Source organism: Lynx canadensis, chromosome B2, assembly GCF_007474595.2.
Source record: "Lynx canadensis isolate LIC74 chromosome B2, mLynCan4.pri.v2, whole genome shotgun sequence".
In the NCBI taxonomy this organism is placed as follows: domain Eukaryota; kingdom Metazoa; phylum Chordata; class Mammalia; order Carnivora; family Felidae; genus Lynx; species Lynx canadensis.
The window spans coordinates 115,814,255-115,829,573 of record NC_044307.1 but is presented as its reverse complement, the minus strand read 5'-3'; the positions used below and the strand labels follow the sequence as shown (position 1 = coordinate 115,829,573).

The 15,319-nt window shown below is 36.8% G+C and overlaps 1 protein-coding gene and 1 non-coding gene across 2 annotated transcripts in view; one reads left to right on the top strand and one right to left on the bottom strand.

Moving 5' to 3' along the window:
- Window positions 1–15,319, top strand: part of THEMIS (thymocyte selection associated) — a 180,126-nt gene that overhangs the window by 102,116 nt on the left and 62,691 nt on the right. The window lies entirely within an intron of this gene.
- Window positions 6,240–6,346, bottom strand: LOC115515078. The gene has a single exon (XR_003969144.1). It is a non-coding gene; the product is annotated as a U6 spliceosomal RNA (small nuclear RNA).

The following is a 15,319-nucleotide window of genomic DNA, read 5'->3' as shown; positions in this document are numbered from 1 at the left end:
TGCTTAGGATTTTTCTTTTTAATGTTCCAGTGATGGCAAAAAGCTGGAGAGTACCTTAAACTATGTGAGAGATGTTAGAATTTTGGGGAAGGCCTAAGGCCATTCCTGGCATCAGCAGAAAGCTTTTTTAGTAACAATTCAGTTTTAGCTGAAATAAACTTAAAAAGCTGGACCTCAGACTAGGACTAGAACTAGTAACTTAGGAATTTCTACATCAAGTAGGTGATAACATAAGATTCAGAAAGACTGTCAAGCCTTTTTTTCAAGGGAGAGATGAAACTAATAAAGAAAAGAGGACTAATAAGGATCAATATGTTAAAGAGCTCAAAATAATGGACATATTCTTAATAAGCCAAGAAAAATACAACGTATATTACTGCTACATAGAGGAAAACTACAATTATATAATTGCAAGAAAAGATTGACAAGAAAGATTTAAAAATCTATTACTTTAATTGTATATTGTATGTAAAATGCTTTTAAATTATTTATATCTATAATTATTTTAAAATGTTAAAATAATGATTATTATCATAATTGTTTATGCTTATTTTAGCTCCGTAGATGTAAAATCTTAATTGCGTGCCATTTGCTGTGATAAGCACTGGAGACACATTAAGAAAATGAAATACAGTATCTAAGCTCAAGAGACTTTCTGTCTAATGGATTAGATACAGGAAAACAATTTCAGTATGAGAACTCAAGGGAAGAGTGCTATTAGTTGGAGACTACAGGAGTTTGGGGGACAATTTATTATGATCTATCAAAAATTAGGATTGAGATCAGAAAAGGATATTTAGATGTCCAGATTGAAGTATATCAGTTTAAACAAGTAGAATTAGTCAGATGTACAGTGATGTTTAGCGTGATCCAGCCAGAGGAGCATCTGGTGTAGACATAACTGTATCAGGATCCTGGATAGGTTTATAATGTCTGTAGCACAGAGTAATATTATGAGGATGGAAGAGCGAAGAGGACCAGATCAGGAAAAGTGTGTCATTACCAAGTTTCTTAGCTCAGGCTTGCAAGTAGTTCAGTTCACTTCTTTAATCATTCTGTTCCAGATGAAGAATGCGACTTCTTCAATATCACCTTCTTAGGTTCCCTGCCACACTGTGCTCTCTCAGTGCTCGGGGCTCAGTCTTTATGTTACTTGATCTCTCCTTTACCTGGTTCAGCCATCAGACAATTGCATGACTATGGACCCCTCTCTCCCTGGCTAATTTCGTAAAGATTACCTCTATGTTCTTGGGGACTCCACCCATAATCCCTTATCTTTCAAACTTTTAGTCGTTTCTTCCTTTCTTTGGATTTTGCTAAGAGGTACTGTTCCTTGTTTTGTTTTGTTTTCTGTACTTCCACTCCTTTGACCATAGACCCTGGTGCCCCATTAAGCCCACAGTTAAAACATTAGCACGTGAAACAAGCTAGTTCCCATATTCACCTCACCCTCCTAAAACAAAATACTACATTTTATTCTTCTAGTACAGAAAAGAATGAAGACAAACAAAATCAGTTGTATTCCATATTAAAAAAAAAAAAAAGACTGGTCCTTCCTTAAACTAGTCTATGTTTAAAGGAATTTGTACTTTCTACAGAGGAAAAATTGAGGGCATTTTAGAGTTTCCGGTAGGAAACTAACAATAAAATTTCTATTTTTAAATACAAAATATCTAGATGTTAAATACAAAACACCAAGAAAAGGCAAGTTTATAGAGATAGACAACAGATAAGTGGTTGCCTAGAGTGGTGGTTATCTAGAGTGGTGGGTAGGAGCAGAGGTGAACTGCAAACAGGCTAGAGGGAAATTTTTGGATGATAAAAAAGTTCTACACCTGGATGGTGGCCCAACCCTTTAAATTTATTAAATTCATTGAATTGCACACTTACAATGGTGAAAACATCATTTATACCTCCATAAATACCAATTTTGGAAAATCAACCTAATTTTAGAGCAGATTATCAATTCAAACAGAAGCAGGAAAACAAAATGGAAGTACTAATATCAGAGAGAGATGACCACCTGTGTGACTGGAAGACTAATATTAAAAAGGACTTTATGAGGTGGTATTTGTAGGACAGGTGGTTGATGAAGTGTAGGGAATAAGAAAGTCACAGTATGAGGAAAATACCCAGGTTCCTGGCATAAGCATCAACATAGATGGTGGTTAAACTTACTAAATCAGGAGCTCAAGACCTAGATAGAACGGTGGTTTTGCAAGGGCAAGGGCAAGGGAGGAGTTTGGTTTAAAGTATGCTCAGTTTGAAATGTTAGTGAGATGTCTGAGCTGAGATGGCCAGTATGAAGTTAACGATGATCTACAGTTTAGGAAAGAATTCCAAGCTGAATCTGGTGATCCAAGTGTCGGCAAATGCAAATGGTAAATAAAGTTCTGTGACAGGATGAGATGAAGCTGGAGAGTGTGTAGCTCATGAGGAAAAAAAAATGAAAAAAAGGTGTACTTCTGTGAGGAAGTCCAAAATATAAGGAACAAAAAAAGTACATATAAAGCCTAAAAATAACCAACTGGAGAGCTTTATTAACTAAGTGATTACAGTGAATCAGTCACAATTCTAAGCTTTTTACATGTATAGACTCATTTAATCCTCACGAAAATCCAATGAAGTTAGTTTCAAAATTATTATCTCAATTCTACAGGTGATTAAGGCTCATCAACTTTGGGTAACTTTCCAAGACCAAAAGTCTGGATTACTGGCCTTCAATAGAAGTAATGATCAATATTTTAAGAGACTTAGTCAGTCTTGGAGAGTATTTGTGATTTTAGAATCAAAATTCAAGTTATGACTAAGTGATGCTTATTTTTTTCCTAGAAAAATTGTGGAAATCATTAAGATACAGAATTTATATGGAATTTAAAATTCCATGGAACTATACATTGTCAAAAGAAAATGTTCTCAAACACAGAATCCTCTAGTTAGGGACCCATCTTAAGGGAGGCTCCTTCTGGAACATGGCCAGTTGTCACTGTGTGAGTAAGAGAAGGTACACAACCATGAACTTAAAATAATGCACCAAGAGATCTCTATGTGTAGCTCTATCCACTGCACTGACTACTGTATATGTCTGTTTGGGGGTGAGAAAGTGTAATCTTTCCTTATCCCTCAAAGTAGGAAGAAACTGGGTAACAGTAAACAACAAAAGGACAGCTATACTGTCTTAAAAAAATTAATCACATTAATCCTCCTTCTGATTTCTTATTTTTGCGAAGGCCACCAGCATCCACTGAGTAGCCTAAACCAGACCTCTAGGAACAGTCCTTCCTTTTTTTTCCCCCCTCTTCCCATTTATTAGTCGTGAAATCGTCTGGATTCTTCTTCTTTAACATTTTTGAGTATATACCTCTCTACTTGAGGTCTTCATCATTTCTGGATTCTTTTTTTATTTTTTTATTTTTTTTAAATTTTTTTTTTTTTTTCAACGTTTATTTATTTTTGGGACAGAGAGAGACAGAGCATGAACGGGGGAGGGGCAGAGAGAGAGGGAGACACAGAATCGGAAGCAGGCTTCAGGCTCTGAGCCATCAGCCCAGAGCCTGACGCGGGGCTCGAACTCCCGGACCGCGAGATCGTGACCTGGCTGAAGTCGGACGCTTAACCGACTGCGCCACCCAGGCGCCCCCATCATTTCTGGATTCTTGAAACCATCTTCTAACTAGTCTTTTTATGTCTGGTCACATTATATTCAAATTTATTATCCACACTCTGATATATTTATCATTATAAAAGAAAAATCTTACCATGTGACTCTCTTGCTAAAAATTCCTTGTGGCTTTCCTTTTAATTTTTTACCATCTGTCCCTTATTTGTTTCTTCAGCCTACTTCTCTCTCTATCATGCCTCACATTTTTACCTCAGCCACACTGAATTTTCAGTTTGCAGAGGACTTTATTCTCTCCTGAGTTCCCAGTCTTCCCAAATGGAATTGTGTTATTTTTATTTGTTTTTAACAACCATTTATGGGGGACTTAATAAATTCTAAAGAACAAAATAATTCTAATTAAATCCCTTCAATGTTCATATGAATGTTATTATCATTCCCAATTTATAGACAAGGAAACTGAGGCTCAGAGAATAATTGCCCATAGTAAGAGAGCTATCAATAAGTGTTAGAGCTAGAATTCTAAGCTATCCTTTATCCTTCATCTAAATTGCTCTCTGTTGTTACCTGTTGTAAGGAAATTTCCTTGGTGCTCTTCCTCCTGTCCTGTAGTTCACAAGTCTGTGTTTGGTGTTCCTAATTTGGGTTTCCATAATAGGCCTAATGAACTGTTATCAGAGTCTTTACCATAAAGTGTTATAATGGCTCTCTTAGTTACCTGTCTTACCAATTAGATACTGTGCGTCTTTAAATATATAATTGTGCTTGCTTCCCTGGTATTTTATTAAAGTTCCTGGTTCAGAGCAATCACTCAATAAATATTTGTGGAAAGGAGGAATGAAGAAAAGAAGGAAGGAAGGAAGAAACTTAACTTTATTTTACTCTCAACTCAGTCAGGAAGATTAAGCTACTACAGGAAGAAGCCTTAAATTAGAGAAGCTCTCTGAGCTTTCGTTGTTATACAAAACTGGCTTGGATCTAAGTGGCTAACACAAATGTGGATTTTTATAAACTACTGTTCACTAAAGACTAAAAGGGATTTCCTCAAAATTTTATGCAGAGTTAGAACAACTACTAGTTCACAGAAATTTGAAGGGATATAAGAGAACAAGAATGAAGTTGGTTCCTTCTTATATCCATCAAGTCTAACTTTCTTAGTAAATTACTTGAGAGTACGTGTGTGTGTACACCCATGTGTGCCTCTCTCTGTGTATGAGTATGGAAGTGTGGGTATGTGCAGTGCTGTTATTTCCAGCATCCTTTTAGATGTCAAGTTTTCTACTGTCCAAATAAAATCAAATAAGCCCTCAATTTCATATAATTTTTGGCATTCCGGTGCCCTCCTCCTTTAGTTTCAAAAATTTATGTGGGAGATTTATATATATTCAACTTTGGTTTTTTTTGTTCTCTTGCTCTTCACTCTGTTTCTTCCGAATTTTTTTTTTATTTTATATTTTTGACATACAAAAAGTGATACATAATTAATGTATATAACCTGATGAGTTTAGTAATAAGTATACACCCAAAACCATCAATAGAGTCTATGCCATAAACCTGTCCATCAGCTCCAAAAGTTTCCTGCCATCCTCTTTATTATTGCTCTTCACTCTCACTTCATATTTATCTTTCATCTCAGTTCTGCTGTTCCAACTGCATGAGATTGGATCTGGTCTTTAATGCCCCAAACTATGAATTCAATTTTCTTAGATTTTTCAAGGAACCACTAACAGGGCACTTGTGGGTAAAAATGAACTTGCTGAAGATCTGGTAATAATAACTGGGAACAGAAAGTGAAAGTTCTAAACCCTACTGATTAATCCTTGACCCTGAATCCTCTTCAGGCTTTTATCTCACAAAATTAGTGCCATTCCTTCCAGGATCATCTCATATTGGTTGTTTGCTTTTTACTAGTAACAACATTATTAATATTAACAATTATTATTATTTCCAAGTAATCTGCCAAAGTATCCCAGGAATGGGATATAATATTATAATAATAATTATTAATAGTAATAATAGTAATAATAATGCTCTCAGAAATGTTCATCTCATAATTTAGTTATGAAATCTTAAACTTGGAGAGCTTGACTTACCTTAAGATGAGACCCACTTATAACTCTTCTAAATCTGTATTTATTTTCTTATTTAACTCCTTAATCCATGAGGAATTTACTTTGTATGTCATATAAAAAAAACTTTTTTAAAACAAATGGTTGAAACATTTTCCCAGTTCCATACATTTACTAAATTATTCTTTACCCATCTGTTCGGAAAGAAGTTTCTCAATATTTTATTCTATTTCTTTGATTTATCTGGCTTTTTTTTAAATCAGTAGCTCACAAGTAGTATTGTCTAATTTCGTTTTAATATTGGTATAATTTTTTCCTTCTTATCACTGATCAGGTAGGTTCTCAGCTCCTCATTCTTTCAAATGAACCTTTAAGTTATTTCATTAATTTCTGTAAAAACATCTAGTGGGGCTTTAGATTGAAATTTTATTAAACTTAAATATTAATTTAAAAGAATATGAATTTTTATTTTACCATCTTGGCCAATTGTTTGATATTCCATTTAGTTAAATCTTGTAATTCAAGTCCTGAATATCTTTATAACATCTTTTTAAAATATGGAATGCTTCACGAATCTGTGTGTCCTCCTTGCACAGTGGCTGTGCTAATCTTCTCTGTATCATTCCAATTTCAGTATGTGTGCAGCCAAAGCGAGCACTATCATTATAACAAATTTTGCCATACTTCTGACATTTCTTCAGATTGCCATTTCTTCATATTAGACCCCTTCCTTCAGAGTTAGGAACACTCCGTTCTGTGGTACTCTCTCCAGTGTAGAATTTTTGTATTTTCATTTGAGTAAAACCAGAGATTATGGCTTTTAACATGGTGACCCTCTGCTTTTAGTCAAGTCTGTCATTCAGCAGATACTTCTTGATTATTATATTTTAGGTACTGATTTAGATGCTGCATATACATCAATAACAAAACATCTTGGTAAATGCCTTGATACTCTATTTAATGTTACATTCTAGTAGGAGTAAATAATATAGTAGTTCTTAATAAGTGCTATGTAAAAAAGAATAGACCAAGGTAAGTAGGATTTAGAGTGCAAAGTGAGTAGAATAATTTTAAATAAGCTGGCCATGGTGTGCCTTATGGAAAAGACAACACTTGTCCAAAGACTTGAATAGTTGAGATGAGCTTTGCAGACCGAGAGTGGGGTAAATGCTCCAGGCAGAAGAAAGAGATGGTACAAACCCTGTGGCGGGGATGTGCCTAATGTACTCAAGAATCACCTGGAAGGGCAAGATGGCTGCAATATGGTGAGCTAAGGAGACAAAAGGGGATGAAATCAGAGAGGGAATGCAGGACGCAAATTGTATAGGTCTTTGCAGGTCATTGTAGTAATTTTGGCTTACATTTTTATGAAACAAGACGTGATTGGAGGATTGGGTCGGGGAATGACAATCACGTGTTAAAGGGCTCATTCTGACTTCTGTGCTGCTGTTAGTAGGGGAACAAGGATGGAAACAGGGAAGTCAATTAGGGGGACGTTGCTATACACGATGCTTCCTTGGGTCAGCAGGACAGCAATGGGAATAACAAAAAATGGTTAGCTTTAGATATATTTTGAGTGAAAGTAAAAGGTATTTCTTCCTAGGTTGCATTTTTCCCCCTCTTACTTTCTTTTTTAAGTTTTTTAAAAGTGTTTATTTATTTTTGAGAGAGGGAGAGACAGAGACACAGAATCCAAAGCAGGCTCCAGGCTCCAAGCCCTCAGCACAGAGCCCGATGTGGGGCTGAAACTCACAAGCTGTGAGGTCATGACCTGAGCCGAAGTCGATCCTTAACCGACTGAGCCACTGAGACACCCCATTTTCCCCTCCTACTTTTAATAAAGAATCTTCATTTTGTAAGTCTCTGCTGGTGACCTTTTAAATTTAGCTTATTCCTACTTGGGTTCTCTTATTAACAGAGTTTTTTCTTGGACTTTATACAGGTGCAATTCTCTTTTGAAAATATTGAGCTGTGGTGGAAAAAAAAAAATACTGTATGGAAATCAAGAGAATGTGATTCCTGTCCTGGCTCTGTTACTAGCTTGCCATGTGATCTGAGATAATTCAGGCATTCCTGACTACACAGTGAGGTTAGAACAAATGATCACTACTATTCCTTTGAGCTTAAATATTCTACCCATCTATGATTCTGTATCTGTACATTGGTCAGGAAAGAGTTAAAAGTAACTGAAAAATCTTCATTTGAGTTCCTCGAAATATCAGCAGATTGTTTTGCCATAGCTGAAGATTTTTTAAGAGAAGAACTAGGAAGTTTCCAAAAATAAGCTTATAGTATTTTGAGGGGATGGTGGTCTTTCTGCTGACATTGCTGGCAAGTTTCTCTCTTTGAGAGCGGAGGGGCCCACGTCTGTAATGCTTGACTTAATGGGGCCTGCTTTGTCTTTGTAATCCTGCATTTTGTGGGAACTTGGTTCCTACTTTGTCTTCTTACCATCTATAAGAGGATTTTCCTAAGAAATGTCTTTTTAGAATTACCCTTCCTTATTTCAGTCCCACACTTTCAAAACCTGATTTATTGTGGTGGTGTCACTGTTTTATATATGCACAAGGCAGTATTTCCATTCACCTTTCTATCTGTTTCAGCCTAACGTTTCCCTGTAGTTGATGCTGTTCTTAAGATTCCTTTGCAGGGCTACCAGGGTCCATCCCATGTTGCCTCCCCTGGGTCATATTCTTCATGTGTACCTTGTGTCTGTTCTCTCTTAGATCACATAATACGTCTGATTCTGTGCCTAGGTGCAGCCTGCTCCTCTCCAAAGCTAGCTCAATCTGCTTTGAAACACAGAACAATATTGTTTTCCTCATCTCAAGGGCATTGCATTTATGACTCTATTTGACATTGAGAGACCAGAATTAAGATACTAAGAGACTATGGAATGAAAGGCAGAAATAGCTTGTTCTTGCAAATGGAAAGAAATTCACCCCCACTTTGCTAAAAGCACAAGATCTTTCTAATCAGACATTTGACATCATGACCAGGCTGGGGAAAAAGTGTACCTGTTCAGTTATAATTGGTTCTGCTCACAGAAGTGGATTTCTCATTGTCTGTGCAGCTACAGGAAATATGGTTAATAAAAGCACATGTCAGCCTGACTGAAGCTGTTCTACAAAACCCTGCCAGACCACTCTGCAAAACTGTTATTTCCCATTATGAAAACTAAATCTCAAATCATAGTCAAAAGGTAATCAGTCTTCAAGAAAGTAGTCTATAGAAGCAAGCAGTAATTCAGATTTGATTGGCAACGTAAGTTTTTCAGGGAATAGTTCAACATGGGAAGCATTTTGAGAGAGCCAGAAACACAATCCAAAATGATGATTCTCAGAATTTTCTAACATTGGGTTATTGATAAATATATACATTTTTTTAAGTTACGCTTTCCTGAGAACCATGATAATCGTACACCATGGTTTTGTGTACTTCACCTCATTTAACTCTTGTAACACAACCTTGGGATATAGGTATCATTGTCCCCATCGTATAACTGAAGCAAATTGCCCAAAGTTCCTAGATGTACGGCAAGTGCCATGTGGACCTTTCTGCTGCCAGCCGAGCAAGCTCCGGCCCTCCTTATAGTCCCATGATGCGTTCTGGAAAGGTGGTGTATGAACATCTCCAGCAACTTTTCTGCTCTACTGCTCCTTGCTTGATATCCATGTTTATTGTTTCCATCACTGACAAAACAGAGCAGTAACACCTTCACCATAGGGTGGTTGTAAAGACAAAATACAAAGAAATGACACACATCTTAAAAAAAAAAAAAAGCCCTATCAAAGGGAATTAATATGACCTCGCCTAAAAAGCTCAATTTTGTATATAAATTCCATGATTTAAAATAAAATCTTCTCCTCTAAGTGAAAGTCATTGTGATTAGGTACATCAGTAACATATAGAGCAAGCACATTTTTCTTTTCATACAAAAATGATGTTGCTGACACATTGCTGGAGAGACAGGTGTTGTATGCCCTTTTCCTAGTTGGATCTGCACGAATTCTGTAGTTCTGTGTGCTAACCAGGTAAACAAAGCCTGTGTTATGCCAATATACCTATATCATATATAGATATCACTACCAAATTTTTTTTCTGAAATTTATAAAATTAGTGTCACCCTACTTCTGTTCTATCTTTCTATGAAATAGGGCAAAACTAAATTTCTAGATATTCCTCATTTCACTCAGGAGAATTTTCCAGTTTGGACCAAGTAATCAGGTGATCTTGACTATAATTTCCTTGGAATTCCTTAGATTTCATTTTTTTTTCTTTTGCTACTTTGCTCCTATTAATATTGATGTACATAGCTTATCTCCTCTGTTAGACCTGGGATAGTCTGTACTCCAAATACTATGTCTTGAATGAGTGTATGACTGCTCTCAAAAGATGCTTAATAAGTCTCTGTCTGGGGTTGAACAAGAGAACACATTTTCATGACACTTAAAAAATCTCCCAGGAGAAACCATTTGGATTATATACAGAATGTATCTAGCTTTAATGGAAAGCTAAGTAACCCTAGGACTTATTTCTAGTCTATATGCCAATCATACTCAGTTTATCAAACCATCCACCACGTAGTTGGAATATGTAGATATAGCAATACAAAACAAAAGAAACAAAAAGCAACTGTTACTCAAGATGGGCAGACCATGAAGGTTATTATAGGCCATTCAAAAGGATTCTGATTTTTTTTCTGAGATAGGGAGTTATCAAAAGGGGAGAGCAGAGATGTGGCATGGTATGATTTATGCTTTAAAAGAATCACTATGGCTGTGAGGGGGTCCAACTATTTCACATAGGCCATGCTCAGGATGTGAAGCTTTGTTTCTAAAGGGTACTCTAGATATTAGGGCCATTTTGTTTCATTTCGAAATGTATTTGAACATATCTTTGCTATATCAAAGTAAATAAAGTCAGTTTTATTTTTCTAATGTTTTGCCATATTCTGGGCAAGTAGGCAGAAGGTAATGAGGATTTAAGTAAAGTAACCTGGTCTGACCAGAATTTATAGGATATATAAATTTATTACCTATTCAGTGATGAAAAGGGACAATATCTGAAGCATGGTTATTTTTGTTGTGTCTTCTCAAGAAAAGATTTAGGAAGAAAAACATTTTTATTTTATTTTATTTTTTTATATATGAAATTTATTGACAAATTGGTTTCCATACAACACCCAGTGCTCATCCCAAAAGGTGCCCTCCTCAATACCCATCACCCACCCTCCCCTCCCTCCCACCCCCCATCAACCCTCAGTTTGTTCTCAGTTTTTTAACAGTCTCTTATGCTTTGGCTCTCTCCCACTCTAACGTCCTTTTTTTTTTTTTTTCCTTCCCCTCCACCATGGGTTCCTGTTAAGTTTCTCAGGATCCACATAAGAGTGAAACCATATGGTATCTGTCTTTCTCTGTATGGCTTATTTCACTTAGCATCACACTCTCCAGTTCCATCCACGTTGCTACAAAAGGCCATATTTCATTTTTTCTCATTGCCACGTAGTATTCCATTGTGTATATAAACCACAATTTCTTTATCCATTCATCAGTTGATGGACATTTAGGCTCTTTCCATAATTTGGCTATTGTTGAGAGTGCTGCTATGAACATTGGGGTACAAGTGCCCCTATGCATCAGTACTCCTGTATCCCTTGGATAAATTCCTAGCAGTGCTATTGCTGGGTCATAGGGTAGGTCTATTTTTAATTTTCTGAGGAACCTCCACACTGCTTTCCAGAGCGGCTGCACCAATTTGCATTCCCACCAACAGTGCAAGAGGGTTCCCATTTCTCCACATCCTCTCCAGCATCTATAGTCTCCTGATTTGTTCAATACTACCCAAAGCTATCTACACATTCAATGCAATCCCAATCAAAATTGCACCAGCATTCTTCTCGAAACTAGAACAAGCAATCCTAAAATTCATATGGAACCACAAAAGGCCCCGAATAGCCAAAGGAATTTTGAAGAAGAAGACCAAAGCAGGAGGCATCACAATCCCAGACTTTAGCCTCTACTACAAAGCTGTCATCATCAAGACAGCATGGTATTGGCACAAAAACAGACACACAGACCAATGGAATAGAATAGAAACCCCAGAACTAGACCCACAAATGTATGGCCAACTCATCTTTGACAAAGCAGGAAAGAACATCCAATGGAAAAAAGACAGCCTCTTTAACAAATGGTGCTGGGAGAACTGGACAGCAACATGCAGAAGGTTGAAACTAGACCACTTTCTTACACCATTTACAAAAATAAACTCAAAATGGATAAAGAACCTAAATGTGAGACAGGAAACCATCAAAACCTTAGAGGAGAAAGCAGGAAAAGACCTCTCTGACCTCAGCCGTAGCAATCTCTTACTCGACACATCCCCAAAGGCAAGGGAATTAAAAGCAAAAGTGAATTACTGGGACCTTATGAAGATAAAAAGCTTCTGCACAGCAAAGGAAACAACCAACAAAACTAAAAGGCAACCAACGGAATGGGAAAAGATATTTGCAAATGACATATCGGACAAAGGGCTAGTATCTAAAATCTATAAAGAGCTCACCAAACTCCACACCCGAAAAACAAATAACCCAGTGAAGAAATGGGCAGAAAACATGAATAGACACTTCTCTAAAGAAGACATCCAGATGGCCAACAGGCACATGAAAAGATGTTCAGCGTCGCTCCTTATCAGGGAAATACAAATCAAAACCACACTCAGGTATCACCTCACGCCAGTCAGAGTGGCCAAAAAGAAAAACATTTTTAAACATCACTTACTTTCAAATAAAGAACTACAATCTGAAAATATATTATAGTTCCGTGTTACTGCCAGTAAATGATTACTCTAAAAGTTCAGGTAGTTTAGACTAAGACAATAATTATGAATGTCATTGATTTCTTTAATCAAAATGTCAATAATCGTCATTTTACTTTTTTCCCATTTACATTAGTCTAGCCAACTTTTCATTATTCAATAATAGAAAGCTGTGGAATAAATCAGTAGAGGTCACTAGACTATTTAGCTTCACTCTCTATATCTTGATTGTTGGAAGGCAATTCTCTGAATGCTTTCATATTCCCTCATGGTCTAAACTTTCTGAGGAATGACCACTGTCAAATTCGGTTAAAGAAAGATTGAATAGCAAACATGTCCTGGAAGATAGAGATAGTATATTACTTCAGAGAGATTCAGAGACCTCTCTCCTGTAGTATTTGCTTATATCCCAGAATAAAAGCCTTTCCCTCTCCAGACGGTAGGGTGGGAGAATGTGGCAGCCAAGCTCTGGGTGTCGTGCTTTTGTGAGTCTGTGGTACAACCCCTCTGTTTGTGCAAAATCCTAATTTCCCCCCAAATAATTAGACAATTATATCAATACCATTTTTCAGGATGCTTTTAGTAGTAAGGCCATTTATAGCCTCACCAGTGCTAAGATGATCTGTGATAATAAAAACTTTGTGTTTCCTGTCAGGATATCTATCTATCTATCTATCTATCTATCTATCATCTATCATCTTCCATCTATCTTCTATCATCTATCTATCTATCTGACACTGTGGCAGGCTAACTTCTTGTGTTATAAGTATTGTCTCAGACCCTTAAATTTCAGACCCAACACTGATGTCTTCTCTTTATGAGACTCATGCCACATTGATATTTGTACTGATGAAGAATGAGACTCATTTTATGTTAGTTGTCAAGATATTCTGTGTGTCATTTTTTCTTTATGATACATTCAAAACAGATAACAGAAATTGTGTGTAAATATAGAGTTCTTCACACACACATATTTGCAGGACTGTTGAGATGGATGCATAAAAGCATTTCCTTGGCTGTGGTGATAGGTTTGAATTTCACTGAAACATGCTGTGAAGGATGATGTCATGCAAAGAACATGGTGACATGAGTGCAGCAGAGAGTCATGTTGGCTTACGCCATGGATCGGTGACTTGTGAGGCTTTTTATCTGCATGAGTAGATAAGCAAGGTTTTTGTCTTCTGGCTAAAGGAAGAAGGTGTGGTATGTGGGGTGTGCATGTGTGTGTGTGTGTGTGCAAGGGTGCTGGAGAGACTTGGAGATAAATAAAGCAAGAAAGTTGCGGGGGAGGGGGTTAGAATATGGAGACTTAACCTGATATCTTATGTTTTGATTGCCACGACTAGCGTCACAGCTTTGGGATGATGCAATGTTAAATAATTGCTGCTGATTGTTTTCAATAAATGGCTAATGATAGGACTGCTTCCAGAATGGGTGGAGTCAGCTCCAAAAGGAGCTTTTCCAGGGAGCTGCCAGATTAGTGTAACAGCGACAATAGTCTGTGTGTGAATGAAGCTTTTTAAAAAATTGTTTTATTGTGCTAGGAACATTTAACAAGAGATCTACTGTCTTAACAAATGAAGTGTATAATACTGTATTATTGCAAATAGGTGCAATGTTATATAGCAAATCTCTAGAACTTATTCATCTTCCTTAACTGAAACTTTATGTCTATTGATTAATAATTCCATTTTCCCCTCCTTCCAGCCTCTGGCAACCACCATTCCACTCTTTGAGTCTATAAATTTGACTACTTTAGATAGTGCCTATAAGGAGAATCATGCGGTAGTTGTCTTTTGGTGACTGGTTTATTTCATTTAGTATCATATACTCAAGATTCATCTATGTTTTTGCATATTGCAGAATTTCCTTCTCTTTTAAGGCTGAATAGTATGTGTGTATATACCACATTTTCTTTATTCATCCCTCTGCTAATGGATATTTAGCTTGTTTTCACATCTTGACTATTGTGAATAGTGTTGCAGTGGATATGAGAATGCATATATCTCTTTGAGATCCTGATTTCAATTCTTTGGGATAACTATCTAGACTTTGGATTGCTAGATCATATACTGGTTGTGTTTTTAATTGTCTGAGGAATTTCTATCGTGTTTCCTAAGGAGCTCCAAACCCAGTGTGCCCCTCTGGGTGGTTGCATGTCTGCTGGGTTTAGAGACTACTACAGAGCTGGGGGGAGGGGAATAGGACGAAAGCAAGGCAGGATGCCACAAAATTCACCGTTCTCATCAAGACTGAGTCATTTTTTGAATAAAAGCTTCTCGGATTGTTGAAAATATTTACTTAATTCTGGAGTTCTAAAAAAGTTGATTCTAATGATTTTTGCCAGTGTTCATTGGTTTTATGGATGAGTGGCATTTTGGAGGTCCTTAGTCCACCATTCCTAACTGTTGATCTTGGGCAAATTATTTAACCTCCTTTTTTCTCAGTTTTTACATTTGTAATACAGGGATAATAACATGCCTCAGAAAGTTGTTGCAAGTTTATTTAGGAAAATCACTGAGAATAGTGCCTGGCACATAACAAACACCCAATAAACACCTGCCACTAAGATCAAGTATATTTATTTAAAATATATTAGTTCTGGGGCACCTGGGTGGCTCAGTTGGTTAAGCGTCCAACTCTTGATTTTTGCTCAGGTCACGATTTCATGGTTCTTGAGATCGAGCCCTATGTCAGGCTCTGCACTGACAGCACAGAGCCTGCTTGGGATCCTCTCTCCCACTCTCTCTGCCCCTCCCCCACTTATTCTGTCTCTGTCTCTCTCAAAATAAATTAATAAGTTAAAAACTTTTTA